This window comes from Pleurodeles waltl, chromosome 6 (assembly GCF_031143425.1).
Source record: "Pleurodeles waltl isolate 20211129_DDA chromosome 6, aPleWal1.hap1.20221129, whole genome shotgun sequence".
Lineage (NCBI taxonomy): Eukaryota > Metazoa > Chordata > Amphibia > Caudata > Salamandridae > Pleurodeles > Pleurodeles waltl.
This window is the reverse complement of record NC_090445.1, coordinates 205,357,330-205,370,534: the sequence shown is the minus strand read 5'-3', so window position 1 is coordinate 205,370,534 and position 13,205 is coordinate 205,357,330.

Here is a 13,205-nt window from a genome sequence, read left to right as displayed (position 1 = left end):
ACAAAAGCTTTCTGTTTTTACTGAGAGTGCACTCATTTTGGTAGAAAGCATCATATTTTCAGTTTTAGTTTGGTATTTGCATCCTGTACTACATTTACTACTGTCCTATATCAACAGATTGTGTCCCACTTGCCCACATGTCACCATCACTTCAAAAGGATGCCCACCATGTGCCTAATATGCCCACAATATGTCAGAGATAGCTGTCAGATATACAGATGACCATTGTATGCCAGTGACGTTCACCTAATGTCATGGATACCTCCTACAAAATTTAGTGGCATCAAGGTTCTAGGTGTGGCCACCAGGTATCAGATGTTCCGACCTTTTACCAAAAACGGCCATAAGATGGTGGAGTAGCTACCATATGTGCTGAGTGATTAATGTGTGGCAGAGAAGCCCATCAGATGCCAGAGCTGCGTCAAGAAATCTGGGGTGGCTATTATAAAACAGGAGTGCCCACCTTGTCAAGGGGATGCCCCAAAGTACCAAGATTAGGCACTAGATGACAGGGATGAATATGAAATTCTAGGGATGCTCAAAGGAAGGCAGTTACAGTTACCATGTTCCAGGGGTGGTCACCAGGTAATGGTGATGCCCACCTCATGCCAAGAATACCCACCAGATGCGAGGGGTGTCCTCAGATTACCTAGAGGTGGCCACATGATTCGGGATGGAAACTAAGCCAACAGACTATGGCCCTCATTATGACCCTGGCGGTGAGTGATAAAGTGGCGGTAATACCGCCAACAGGCTGGTGGTAACTTCCGTCAAATTATGACCATTTCCGTGATAACTCCCATAGACAGACAATGTACCACGCCAACCGGCAGGGCAGAAACAACACTCACCATGGGGGTAGCCGTCAACAGCCAGGCGGAAGACAAAGTACTGCCCACCGTATTAAGACACTACAATCCGGCATATTTTCCGGGGCGGTACCGACGCCATCAAAAGCCTGGTGGAAACACATCACAGAAGAGAAAAGCTCACCATTGGAGACACAGGGAAGAACATGACCACCATGGAACTCGAACTGCAAGTTTTTCCGATGATCTTCTACGTTATGCTCCACCTGGAGCACCAACGGCGATGAAGGCGACAACGGTGAGTACAACCGCCTAGCACACAAGGGAGGGAGGGAGGAAAACGAGGGTGACACACACGCACACACCATACACACAACCAGCTGCACACGAAAAACTATTTGCACCCGATACACAGCAGAATAATGCAAGGACAACAGGAATGCACCAAGGTGAATGTATTGATATCAACAGCTAATAAATAATCCAATTATCCGTGAAACAGATATGTACAAATGTACACAAAGGGACACTGCCCAGTCCAATGTTCAAAGTGCCCACATGGCCCCCTGCATAGTCCAAGGCCCAACTCGAATCCTGACTTCATCCGGATAGAACTCTGCAGGGGCATCAGTTTGCAAGTGGGCAGGCACCTCAGGGGGATGGAGGGTGGGGGGCACCTCATCCGAAGTCGGGAACAAGCCCACCGGTTCTGGAGGGGGCTCCATGCCCATTTCTCTCTCCTGGGGAGTACCAGCCACAGTCTCTGGAGTGGGTGACATTTCCCACTGGTTCTGGAGGGGACTGCATGCCCATTTCTCTCTCCTGCGGAGTGCAAGGCCACCCTCTCTGGATTGGGTGACTTGCCCACAGGTTCTGGAGGGGGCTCTAGGGGCTCTATGTCCATTTCTCTCTCCCGGGGAGTGCAAGGCCACAGTCTCTGAAGTGGGTGACTTTCCCACTGGATCTGGAGGGGGCCCCTCGTACAGCAGCCCCTGGAGGGTGGCCTACATGGCTTCCGCTGGTGGTGATGGCTGCACATTTGTGGCAGATGGAGGTGCCTCCTGGACAGCCTCTGCTGGTGGTGATGGCTGCACGTTTGTGGCAGATGGAGGTGCCTCCTGGGCAGCCTCTGCAGGTGGTGATGGCTGCACTTCCTCAGCTGGCATTGGGGGCCCGTGACCACTGGTGGTGGTGGAGGTGTCACCCTGACAGCCTCCGCTGAAGTAGATGGCTTCGTCCTCTCCATGACATGGGGCGTGGAATCCTTATCCTTCCTGGCAGGGGTTGATGGCTTCTTCCCCTTCATGGCAGGTTGTACAGGCTCCTTCCTCTTCTTGGCGGAGGTGTGGGATCCTTCCCCTTCTTCGCTGGTGGAGTGGGATCCTTCACTGACTTTCCACCACGGCTAGGTGGTGCCATCACTGTCCGCGTGGACTGTTTGGCTGAGGTGCTGGGCTGGGTCATTGGGACCCTGCTCTTACAGGCAGGATGGAGGGGAGGTGGAGAGAAGAGGTCAAGTTGAGCAAGGAAAACCTTCTTAGGGACGGTGGGGCAGGAGGAGGGATGGGAGTGGAGGTTGAGGGAGTGGTTGTAGGAAGTGTATGTCTGCTGAATTTGGGTGCAGGAGCATGGGCAGTATTCTGATGTGAGGTGGATGGCTATTGGGTGTGTGAGTGCTTGTGCTTGTTTTCTTTTGGGGGGGACAGACAGGGTGGGAGAGGACACAGGGGACGTGTGCATGGATGTTGTGGAGGTGTCTGCTAGTGAGGTGTGTGTGTGCTGCTTGGTGTGGTGATGCTGGATGTTGGTGCATTGCTTGCAGGTGTGAGTGTGGACGTGACTGGGAGGGAGGTGGATAAGGAGGAGGAGGGGGAGACATTGGAGGCAGTGGATGTGGTTGTGTTTGCAACCTTCTGGTGTTTGCAACCTTCTGGCGTTCACATGAGTGCTTGTGGGATGAAGTGTGGTGCCTGGGTTTGTCTGTGCTACTCTTGGGTGTTGTCTTGTGTGCATGCTCGTCAGTATGTGTGCTTGGGATGGGTTGGGGTTGAGGAGACTGGGACTGGGAAGTGGTAGTTGGAGGGGGGACGGTAGAAACAGGGACAATTGCTGCCGTCAGAGAGGAGGCCAGAGCCTGAATCGATCTCTGTTGGGCCGTCAATCCTCCATGGATGACCTCTAGGAATGCATTGCATTGCTGCATCTGAGAGGCCAGCACCTAGATGGCATTCACAATGGTTGATTGCCCTGCAGAGATGGATCTCAGGAGGTCAAGAGCCTCCTCACTCAGGGCAGCAGGGCTCACTGGGGCAGGGCCTGAGGTGCCTGTGGCGAAGGATATGCCCACCCTCCTGGGTGAGTGGGCACGGGCAACTCGCTGAGGGGCTACTGGGAGGTCGGGGCTGGTACGGGGGTGGCGGCTGTACCTGCAGCTGGGGTGGTCACAGAGGTGTCAGCAACCACCAGGGAACTCCCATTGGAGGAGGTATCTGAGTCTCTGTTTTCACCTCCTGTCTCCACCGTAGTGCTCCGCTCACCCTCCGTCCCACTGGTTCCCTCGGCGTCGGTGGACTCTGCCTCCAGGGTCCTGTGGGATGCAGCGCCCTCTGTCACCGGTGCCCCCGCTCCTCCACCAGATGATGCTAACGCACACACGGACAGGATGACAGAACAAAAAAGGGGGGGAGAGAGAAAAAGGAAACACTGGGTCAATTACTGCACCAACACCACAGTTGGCCTACACAGCACTGTCACAAACAGGGATCAGGCTTAAGCACTATGCATTGCACTGCCAGTGATATGGCTAGATGCTAAGGCAAGATGAGGGCCACACACCGCCAACTGCACCCCTTCTGGTACCCACAAAGCCCTGCCTGAAATGGAATGCTAATAAGCCAGGTTACCTGCATTTGCCATACACTCATTACCCTAGAGTTGACCCACACTGCAATGTCTGGCCTGGCCTTAGGGGCACCCACTAAATCACATCCACCACCTGGATCCCACCCCACCTGCCAAATTTTAGAATAATACCCACTGTACTCACCCCCTTGTGGCTGCTGTGATTCCCTCAAGTGTCCATCCAGCTCTGTGTAGGCCACCGCCAGTATGCGGGCCATCAGGGGAGGTCAGGTTCCGACGGGCACCCCTTCCTCGTTGGGAGGCCATCCCCAGCTGGGCCTCCGCGGTCTTCTGTGCCCAGCGTCTCAGGTCCTCCCACCGTTTCCGACAGTGGGTGCTCCGCCTGCCATAGACCCACAGGGTCAGCACGTCCTTGACAATGGCACGCCATAATCCCTTCTTGTGATTGGTGCTGACCTGCAGAGGCAATACAGACAGGACAACAGCATTAAACAAACAGTCCAGCCTGTCACACATATGGCCCACCATTCCCGTTTCCATCACCATTGGCACACACATCACCCAGCGCACAACATGTACACCACGGCAAGACATTCCCCTGCACCCCTTGATGACACGATGCTTGCACACACATCTCCATGCATCCTTCCCACATGCATCGTGCCCAATGTGTACTCACCTGTTGGTCTGGAGGCCCATACAGCAGTCCGTACTGGGGTAGGACCCCATCGACCAGTCGCTCCAACTCCTCCGAAGTGAAGGCAGGGGCCCTTTCCCTGGTCACACGGGCTATGGTGGGTTCCAGACACAGGTCACAGCAGCACACGAAGTGTAGGTGTTCTCCTGTTGAAGGTCAGCAAACAAGTGAGAAATTAGATAGAAAATAGTGGCTCACGTCCGTGGCGGTGTACACCGTCACCGCTGGCGCAGATCCCCTTTGGCCACTGTACTCCATAGAGCCCCATATTATCCAATGAGCAATTGCACGGCAGTGCAAGACCGCCTTCCGCCACTACGCCCAACGTCAGCGGAATTATCTCACTTCCACCTGTCACTACATACAGGACAGGCAGCCGCCATTTCAGAGGGGGGACAATGGTCGACATAAACTGCGTCACAGATTAAATTGGCAAATACCTCGCCATTAACACTGTACCATAACATAAATGCACCATGTACACTAAAGTTGTGGTTCCATTGTTCAAATTGTGACAGCCTACTCACTCTTGTGTCCCTTAGATACCTACCGCTGCGGATGAATAGAAGGTGGAGACATACCCCATGTACAGACCCCTTGTGGACTTGGCTACACTGGAGGACAGGCACATTATCCTCACCTATAGACTGGACAGGGCCACAATCACAGAGCTGTGTGTCCAATTGAAGCATGACCTGATATCTGCTGTCCGTCATCTGAGTGGGATCCCCCCCTCTTGTGCAAGTGCTATCAGTGCTCCATTTCTTGGCAACTGGTTCTTTCCAAGTGACAGTGGGCTTGGCAGCAGGAATTTCACAGCCAGTGTTCTCAATAGATGGCAAGAGTCTTGTCTGCCCTGGTAAAACACATGTGCAGCTACTTTTCTTTCCCACAGGTGGAAGATTTGGCCACTGTGAAGGCTGGATTCTACGAAATGGGACATATCCCTAATATTATTGGGGCAATTGGCGGGACACATATTGCGTTTGTCCCCCCCCCAGCCAGGATGAACAGGTGTTCAGGAATCACAAGAGTTTCCACTCACTGAATGTGCAAATGGTGTGCCTGGCGAACCAGTACATCTCCCACGTCAATGCTAAGTATCCAAGGTCGGTGCATGATACCTTTGTTCTGAGTAATAGCAGCATACCAAATGTGATGGCCCAACTACAGAGGCACAGGGTGTGGCTAATAGGTGAGCCTTGGTCCCCACCCACTGTATGTTAGTTTATGCCTTCAGGTGTTCCCCCATAGGATTGTGTAAGGCTAAATGTGGCCTCTGAATACTTGCAGGTGACTCAGGCTACCCAAACCTATTGTGGCTGCTGACCCTTGTGAGGAATGCCAGAACAGGGGCAGAGGAACGTTTTAATGAGCCACATGGGCGAACACGCACTTCGGGCTCCTGAAGGCCAGGTTCAGGTGCCTCCATCTGACAGGTGGATCCCTGTGCTACTCACCCGAGAAGGTCTGTCAGATAGTAGTGGCATGCTGCATGTTGCACAACCTGGCCCTCAGACGGCATGTACCCTTTCTGCAGGAGGAGGAGACTGGAGATGCCACTGTGGCAGCAGTATACCCTGAGGACAGTGAGGATGAAGAGGCTGAGGATGAGGAACATCAGTTATCCGTCAATGCTTTCAATAAACACAGGTGAGACAGAGCAACTGACCATTCCTATTACTATTGGTGTATTCTGTGTGGCTGTATTATGATGGCATTAACATCCTTTGCATCTCAACTTATTGTCACCTATGGCTTGTCATTTTACAGATGTTGGTGATATAACAACAGTGTACTAATGTGCTGACTACAGACAGCTATAGGTTCTTATTTCTATGCTCTCATAGTGTTCAGATCATTTGCACAAGATGTGACTGTTTTCATAAAGGCACATTTTCAAAACATAAAACACTAGTAGTCAAGTTGTGTTCAAGGGTGTTTATTGTAGTGCTAAGACATTGAGGGGAAAGTGCAATGGAATGGGGTGATGATGGAGGAAAGTCCAGGGTATTGTTCCAGTCTGTCTGTAGCACAGGTCCAGTATCCACGTGGCCATAGGAAGGAGAGCAAAGGCAGTTCAAAGTGGACAAGGTGACTGTGTGGGACACAAGGGGGACTACAGGGGACTCTCATTTCCTGGCGATGGTCTTGCTAAGTGTCTCTGGCTTCTGTCTGGTTCGCAGGGAACATTTACGAGGTGGTTCACCTTCTACGGGGGGAGGGGTGCTGGTGGCCTCTGGGTCCTAAGGCGGGGCCTCCTGCCCACTAGCTGCAGCAGAAGTGGAGGGCTTTTCAATGGACTGGCTAGTGGTAGGGGCCCGCTGCTGTGCTGGTTCCTCCCTCATGATGTGGCCATGTCAGCCAGCACCCCTCCTATGGAGATCAGGGTGGTGTTAATGGCCTGCAAGCCCTCCCTGATCCCCTGATTCTGTCCCTCCTGCAGCCGCCTGTTCTCCTGCATGTTGTCAAGGATCTGGCCCATCGTGCCCTGGGAATGTTGGTAGGCTCCCAGGATCTCGGAGAGTGCCTCCTGGAGAGTCGGTTCCCTGGTCCTGTCATCCCCCTGGTGCACAGCAGTCCTCCCAGTGTCCCTTATGGCCTGTGCCTCTGTCCCCTGAACGGTGTGCCCACTGACCACAGGTCCCTATTGGCTTGGGTATGAAGTGTGGACTGGGGTCCCTGTACAGGTGGGCACACTGCTGATTGACGTGTCCTGGGGACAGAGGTGTGGGTACGCTGGGTGGGTGCTGTGGTGTTAGATACTGATGGGGGAGGCTCTGTGGTGGACTGTGAGTGGACTGGGGTCACCGACTGTCCAGTGGTCCCTGATGGGCCAAGTTGTTGGTCCAGATCCTGAAGTCCAGAGTTACTGTCATCACAGGGGGCATCTTCTGTTAGGGGACTGGATAGTTGTGGCACCTCCTCTCCGTTGACATTGGCAGGGGCACCTGTGGGGATGTAAGTGATGTATTATGCTTCATGTCTGTGACATATTGTACATCCCTATCTTCCCCTCTATCCTTGGTGTTGCCCTGCCACGTTTTGCTTGTGTATGGTGATGTATTGTGGGATTGTTAGTTTCCCTATGCTGTGCATGCTTTGGTGATGGGTGCCCATGCAGAGCTGGGAGGGCTGTCCATGCATTGGTATAGCATGCAGGGCTTGGCATTGGGGTTAGTCATATATGTAGGTGCAGTATGTGGGATATAGTGGAGTGATGGGAGTGAGCTGTGGGGGAGGAGGTAGGGGTTCACCGCCAGTCCTCTGTATGGCAAGCTGGTGCCTTGCTGCAATGGAACGTACCTTCCCCCGTAGGTCGTTCCACCTCTTCCTGATGTCATCCCTTGTTCTTGGGTGCTGTCCCACAGCGCTTACCCTGTCCACGATTCTCCGCCATAGCTCGATCTTCCTTGCAATAGATATTTGCTGAACCTGTGCTCCAAACAGCTGTGGCTCTTCCTCCACCATGACCCTTAACTCCTCATCAGTAAAAATGGGGGTGCCTTTGTGAGGACATGGGTGTTGTGTGGCGTGTGTTGGTGAGAGTGTGTTGAGCAATGTGGTGGGGTGTGTGTTGTGGGATGGGTGAGGGATGCATGGGTGTAAGTGGTGGTGTGTGTCTAGTTGTCGCAGTGGTATTGGTGTCAGTCTGGTTGCAATAATTTGTATTCGTAAAGGGTTGTGAGTAATGCGGGTGGTTGTTTTATAGTGCTGTGGGTGTGCGGGTGTGGTGTGTGTATGAGTGTCAGGTGTGTGTTTTCAGTATTGGACAATGTAGTGTTGTTTTGTATGCAAGTGTCCATTCTGAGCGCGACGGTATGTACCGCCAATGATTTACCGCCCCTGAATGTCCGCCGTGGGGATTCGTGGGTCATAATGTGATGGGCGTTGTTTTGTTGGCGTAACGGTATGGGTGTTCATACCGCCACTTTATCACTGACCTTTGGGCTAGCAGGTATGTGTATGTGGCTGTATTCTGTTGGATTGGTGTGTGTGTGTGTCATAATATGGCGAACGGATATTCGCCACTGCGGCAGTATGTTGGTGGCTGTCACCGCGGCGGTAAGCGTGATTTACCGCCAATGTCATAATGAGGGCCTATGTGTCTGCAATGCCTTCAAGAATTTAGAAGTGTTCACCAGATGTCAAGGATGCCCATGTTATTACATGGGTGCCAACCAAGTGGCAGGGATGGTCAACTAAAGGCTCGGATGTCCTGGCCTTATTGCAGGGATGCTCATCCCAAACACACACACACACTTGCACGAATCTTTATTCAGGCACATCCTCAGTCCCTCCTCCTAGAATCCTTTTGCCTTGGACACAGAACTGGTACTTCCTAAGAAACAGAGTAAGGGGTTATCTGCAACCGCTCCATCAGGTCAGTATTTCTCAGGCTTCAAAAGGAAGAGAAACACTAGATCCGGAAAAAGAGTATATTCTTTCCCTAAACAATAATTATGGTCTTTTGATGATGACTTTACTCCAGGGGTGAAAGGGACAAGGTTCACTACTTGATTCAGGAATTTCCCAGGATGTTTCTGGAGGTTTGAGAGTGCAGATGGGAGGAGAGGGGGAAATGTACCCTCCTCACCAGTGCTCCCATCCCGGTACCTTCCCCATCTCTTCTCTACTCACAATTTCTTTCAACCTCCCGACCCATCACCATGCCAGTTCCTATGATACTGCCAGTCCCTGTCACCCTTTCAGTTTATTTCACCCTCCATGTCCCTGGCAACTTCCTCATCCTTGTCACACTCCCTAATTCCTGCCACCCTCCCCATCCCTTTCCAGCACACAATCCAATGGAGGGGCGATTTTGAAAAACAAAGGGACCAGCAAAAACAAGATGGGTCCCGGTGTCATTCTTGGGGTGGGAAAACTAGGCAACCACAGGACAATAGGGATTGGAGTGAAGACAGAGCAGGAGGACAAAGATAATAGAGGGAGAGACAGAGCGAGAGCAAGACAATTTATAATGCACTGATTGGATCACCTGGTTCAGGTCCTGAACTCGCCCCTCACGACCGCAGCACCAACCTGCTGCCTTCTGCCTCTGCCCCACGACCACGCTGCCGTCTGCGTGTTCGAGCCCCTCCTCCACCCGCAGGCATCCTCCTGCGCCTCATCCCTGGTGGCTAGTGGGCTCACTTGACCCGAGTGCCGCTTCCGCCGTCCCGTAAGTTTGTTTTTCAGCTTTTTTCCGCTTTTCTGCGCCTCGCCGCCGGCGCTTTTTGCCCCATTGTGCCCCCCTGATTGCTGTCTCCCCGATCGTATTTAGTGCCAGTATTGTGTCCATATTGTGTTTTTTCCTGCATTTGTGACTGTTTTTGCCCGATTTCTGTGCCTTTCGCCCCTTGTGCACTCCTCGACCCCAGCCGCTGCTTCCCTGCGGCCCCGCCCCCCTCGCGCCCCCATTTGCCGCTCCCTCCCGCCTCCCGCCTCCCAGCTGCTCCTCCCTCCCCCCTCCCTTCTTAATGGCTGGCGCTGCGCGTCGCCAGTGAGCGAATTCGGACCTGGTTCAGGTCCTGAACTCGCCCCTCACGACCGCAGCACCAACCTGCTGCCTTCTGCCTCTGCCCCACGACCACGCTGCCGTCTGCGTGTTCGAGGCTCTCCTCCACCCGCAGGCATCCTCCTGCGCCTCATCCCTGGTGGCTAGTGGGCTCACTTGACCCGAGTGCCGCTTCCGCCGTCCCGTAAGTTTGTTTTTCAGCTTTTTTCCGCTTTTCTGCGCCTCGCCGCCGGCGCTTTTTGCCCCATTGTGCCCCCCTGATTGCTGTCTCCCCGATCGTATTTAGTGCCAGTATTGTGTCCATATTGTGTTTTTTCCTGCATTTGTGACTGTTTTTGCCCGATTTCTGTGCCTTTCGCCCCTTGTGCGCTCCTCGACCCCAGCCGCTGCTTCCCTGCGGCCCCGCCCCCCTCGCGCCCCCATTTTCCGCTCCCTCCCGCCTCCCAGCTGCTCCTCCCTCCCCCCTCCCTTCTTAATGGCTGGCGCTGCGCGTCGCCAGTGAGCGAATTCGGACCTGGTTCAGGTCCTGAACTCGCCCCTCACGACCGCAGCACCAACCTGCTGCCTTCTGCCTCTGCCCCACGACCACGCTGCCGTCTGCGTGTTCGAGGCCCTCCTCCACCCGCAGGCATCCTCCTGCGCCTCATCCCTGGTGGCTAGTGGGCTCACTTGACCCGAGTGCCGCTTCCGCCGTCCCGTAAGTTTGTTTTTCAGCTTTTTTCTGCTTTTCTGCGCCTCGCCGCCGGCGCTTTTTGCCCCATTGTGCCCCCCTGATTGCTGTCTCCCCGATCGTATTTAGTGCCAGCATTGTGTCCATATTGTGTTTTTTCCTGCATTTGTGACTGTTTTTGCCCGATTTCTGTGCCTTTCGCCCCTTGTGCGCTCCTCGACCCCAGCCGCTGCTTCCCTGCGGCCCCGCCCCCCTCGCGCCCCCATTTGCCGCTCCCTCCCGCCTCCCGCCTCCCAGCTGCTCCTCCCTCCCCCCTCCCTTCTTAATGGCTGGCGCTGCGCGTCGCCAGTGAGCGAATTCGGACCTGGTTCAGGTCCTGAACTCGCCCCTCACGACCGCAGCAGCAACCTGCTGCCTTCTGCCTCTGCCCCACGACCACGCTGCCGTCTGCGTGTTCGAGGCCCTCCTCCACCCGCAGGCATCCTCCTGCGCCTCATCCCTGGTGGCTAGTGGGCTCACTTGACCCGAGTGCCGCTTCCGCCGTCCCGTAAGTTTGTTTTTCAGCTTTTTTCCGCTTTTCTGCGCCTCGCCGCCGGCGCTTTTTGCCCCATTGTGCCCCCCTGATTGCTGTCTCCCCGATCGTATTTAGTGCCAGTATTGTGTCCATATTGTGTTTTTTCCTGCATTTGTGACTGTTTTTGCCCGATTTCTGTGCCTTTTGCCCCTTGTGCGCTCCTCGACCCCAGCCGCTGCTTCCCTGCGGCCCCGCCCCCCTCGCGCCCCCATTTGCCGCTCCCTCCCGCCTCCCGCCTCCCAGCTGCTCCTCCCTCCCTTCTTAATGGCTGGCGCTGCGCGTCGCCAGTGAGCGAATTCGGACCTGGTTCAGGTCCTGAACTCGCCCCTCACGACCGCAGCACCAACCTGCTGCCTTCTGCCTCTGCCCCACGACCACGCTGCCGTCTGCGTGTTCGAGGCCCTCCTCCACCCGCAGGCATCCTCCTGCGCCTCATCCCTGGTGGCTAGTGGGCTCACTTGACCCGAGTGCCGCTTCCGCCGTCCCGTAAGTTTGTTTTTCAGCTTTTTTCCGCTTTTCTGCGCCTCGCCGCCGGCGCTTTTTGCCCCATTGTGCCCCCCTGATTGCTGTCTCCCCGATCGTATTTAGTGCCAGTATTGTGTCCATATTGTGTTTTTTCCTGCATTTGTGACTGTTTTTGCCCGATTTCTGTGCCTTTCGCCCCTTGTGCGCTCCTCGACCCCAGCCGCTGCTTCCCTGCGGCCCCGCCCCCCTCGCGCCCCCATTTGCCGCTCCCTCCCGCCTCCCAGCTGCTCCTCCCTCCCCCCTCCCTTCTTAATGGCTGGCGCTGCGCGTAGCCAGTGAGCGAATTCGGACCTGGTTCAGGTCCTGAACTCGCCCCTCACGACCGCAGCACCAACCTGCTGCCTTCTTCCTCTGCCCCACGACCACGCTGCCGTCTGCGTGTTCGAGGCCCTCCTCCACCCGCAGGCATCCTCCTGCGCCTCATCCCTGGTGGCTAGTGGGCTCACTTGACCCGAGTGCCGCTTCCGCCGTCCCGTAAGTTTGTTTTTCAGCTTTTTTCCGCTTTTCTGCGCCTCGCCGCCGGCGCTTTTTGCCCCATTGTGCCCCCCTGATTGCTGTCTCCCCGATCGTATTTAGTGCCAGTATTGTGTCCATATTGTGTTTTTTCCTGCATTTGTGACTGTTTTGCCCGATTTCTGTGCCTTTCGCCCCTTGTGCGCTCCTCGACCCCAGCCGCTGCTTCCCTGCGGCCCGCCCCCCTCGCGCCCCCATTTGCCGCTCCCTCCCGCCTCCCGCCTCCCAGCTGCTCCTCCCTCCCCCCTCCCTTCTTAATGGCTGGCGCTGCGCGTCCGCGCCGCTGGCGCGCCAGAGGCGCGCCAGAGGCAAGCCCGTCTGCGCCCGTCCGCGCCTGTACCGCGCCCAGCGCCACCCCCCCTGGTCCTCGCGCCTCCCGCGCCCACTTCTCGGCCGAAGAGCTCCGCGCCCTCAACCCCGGGCCCTCCACTGAATGCTTCCGGGCATCCCCGAAGCTCACTAAAGGACCTTTCTCCTGTCGCACCTGCAACTTCTCCTGCACCAGAACGACGAATCCAACTACAAAAACTTTCAACCCCAATCACCTGAACTGCATCCTCATCAACACCCGCTCCGCACGAAAACACGCCATCGAGCTCTGGGACCTGCTCGACACCACTACACCTGACGTGGCCTTCCTGACCGAAACCTGGTGGACATCGCCATCGCCATACCGGACGGATACAAAATCACCAGAAGAGACCGGACCAACGGGATCGGCGGCGGAATAGCCATCGTTCACAAAGCCACCCTCAAAATCCACACCCACTCGGACGACACCCTCAAAACAGCCGAACACCTCCATTTCCAGATCCACACGGACCCCAAAACAACCCTCAGAGGAACCCTGATCTACCGCCCTCCAGGACCAAGAGCCCCCTTCAACGACACCATCGCAGACCTCGCAAGCTCCCACGCCCTAGCATCCACTGATTACATCCTCCTGGGAGATCTCAACTACCACCTAGAAAATACTTCCGACGTCAACACTACTTCACTGACCTCCAACCTCCTCAACCTCGGACTCCGCCAACTAG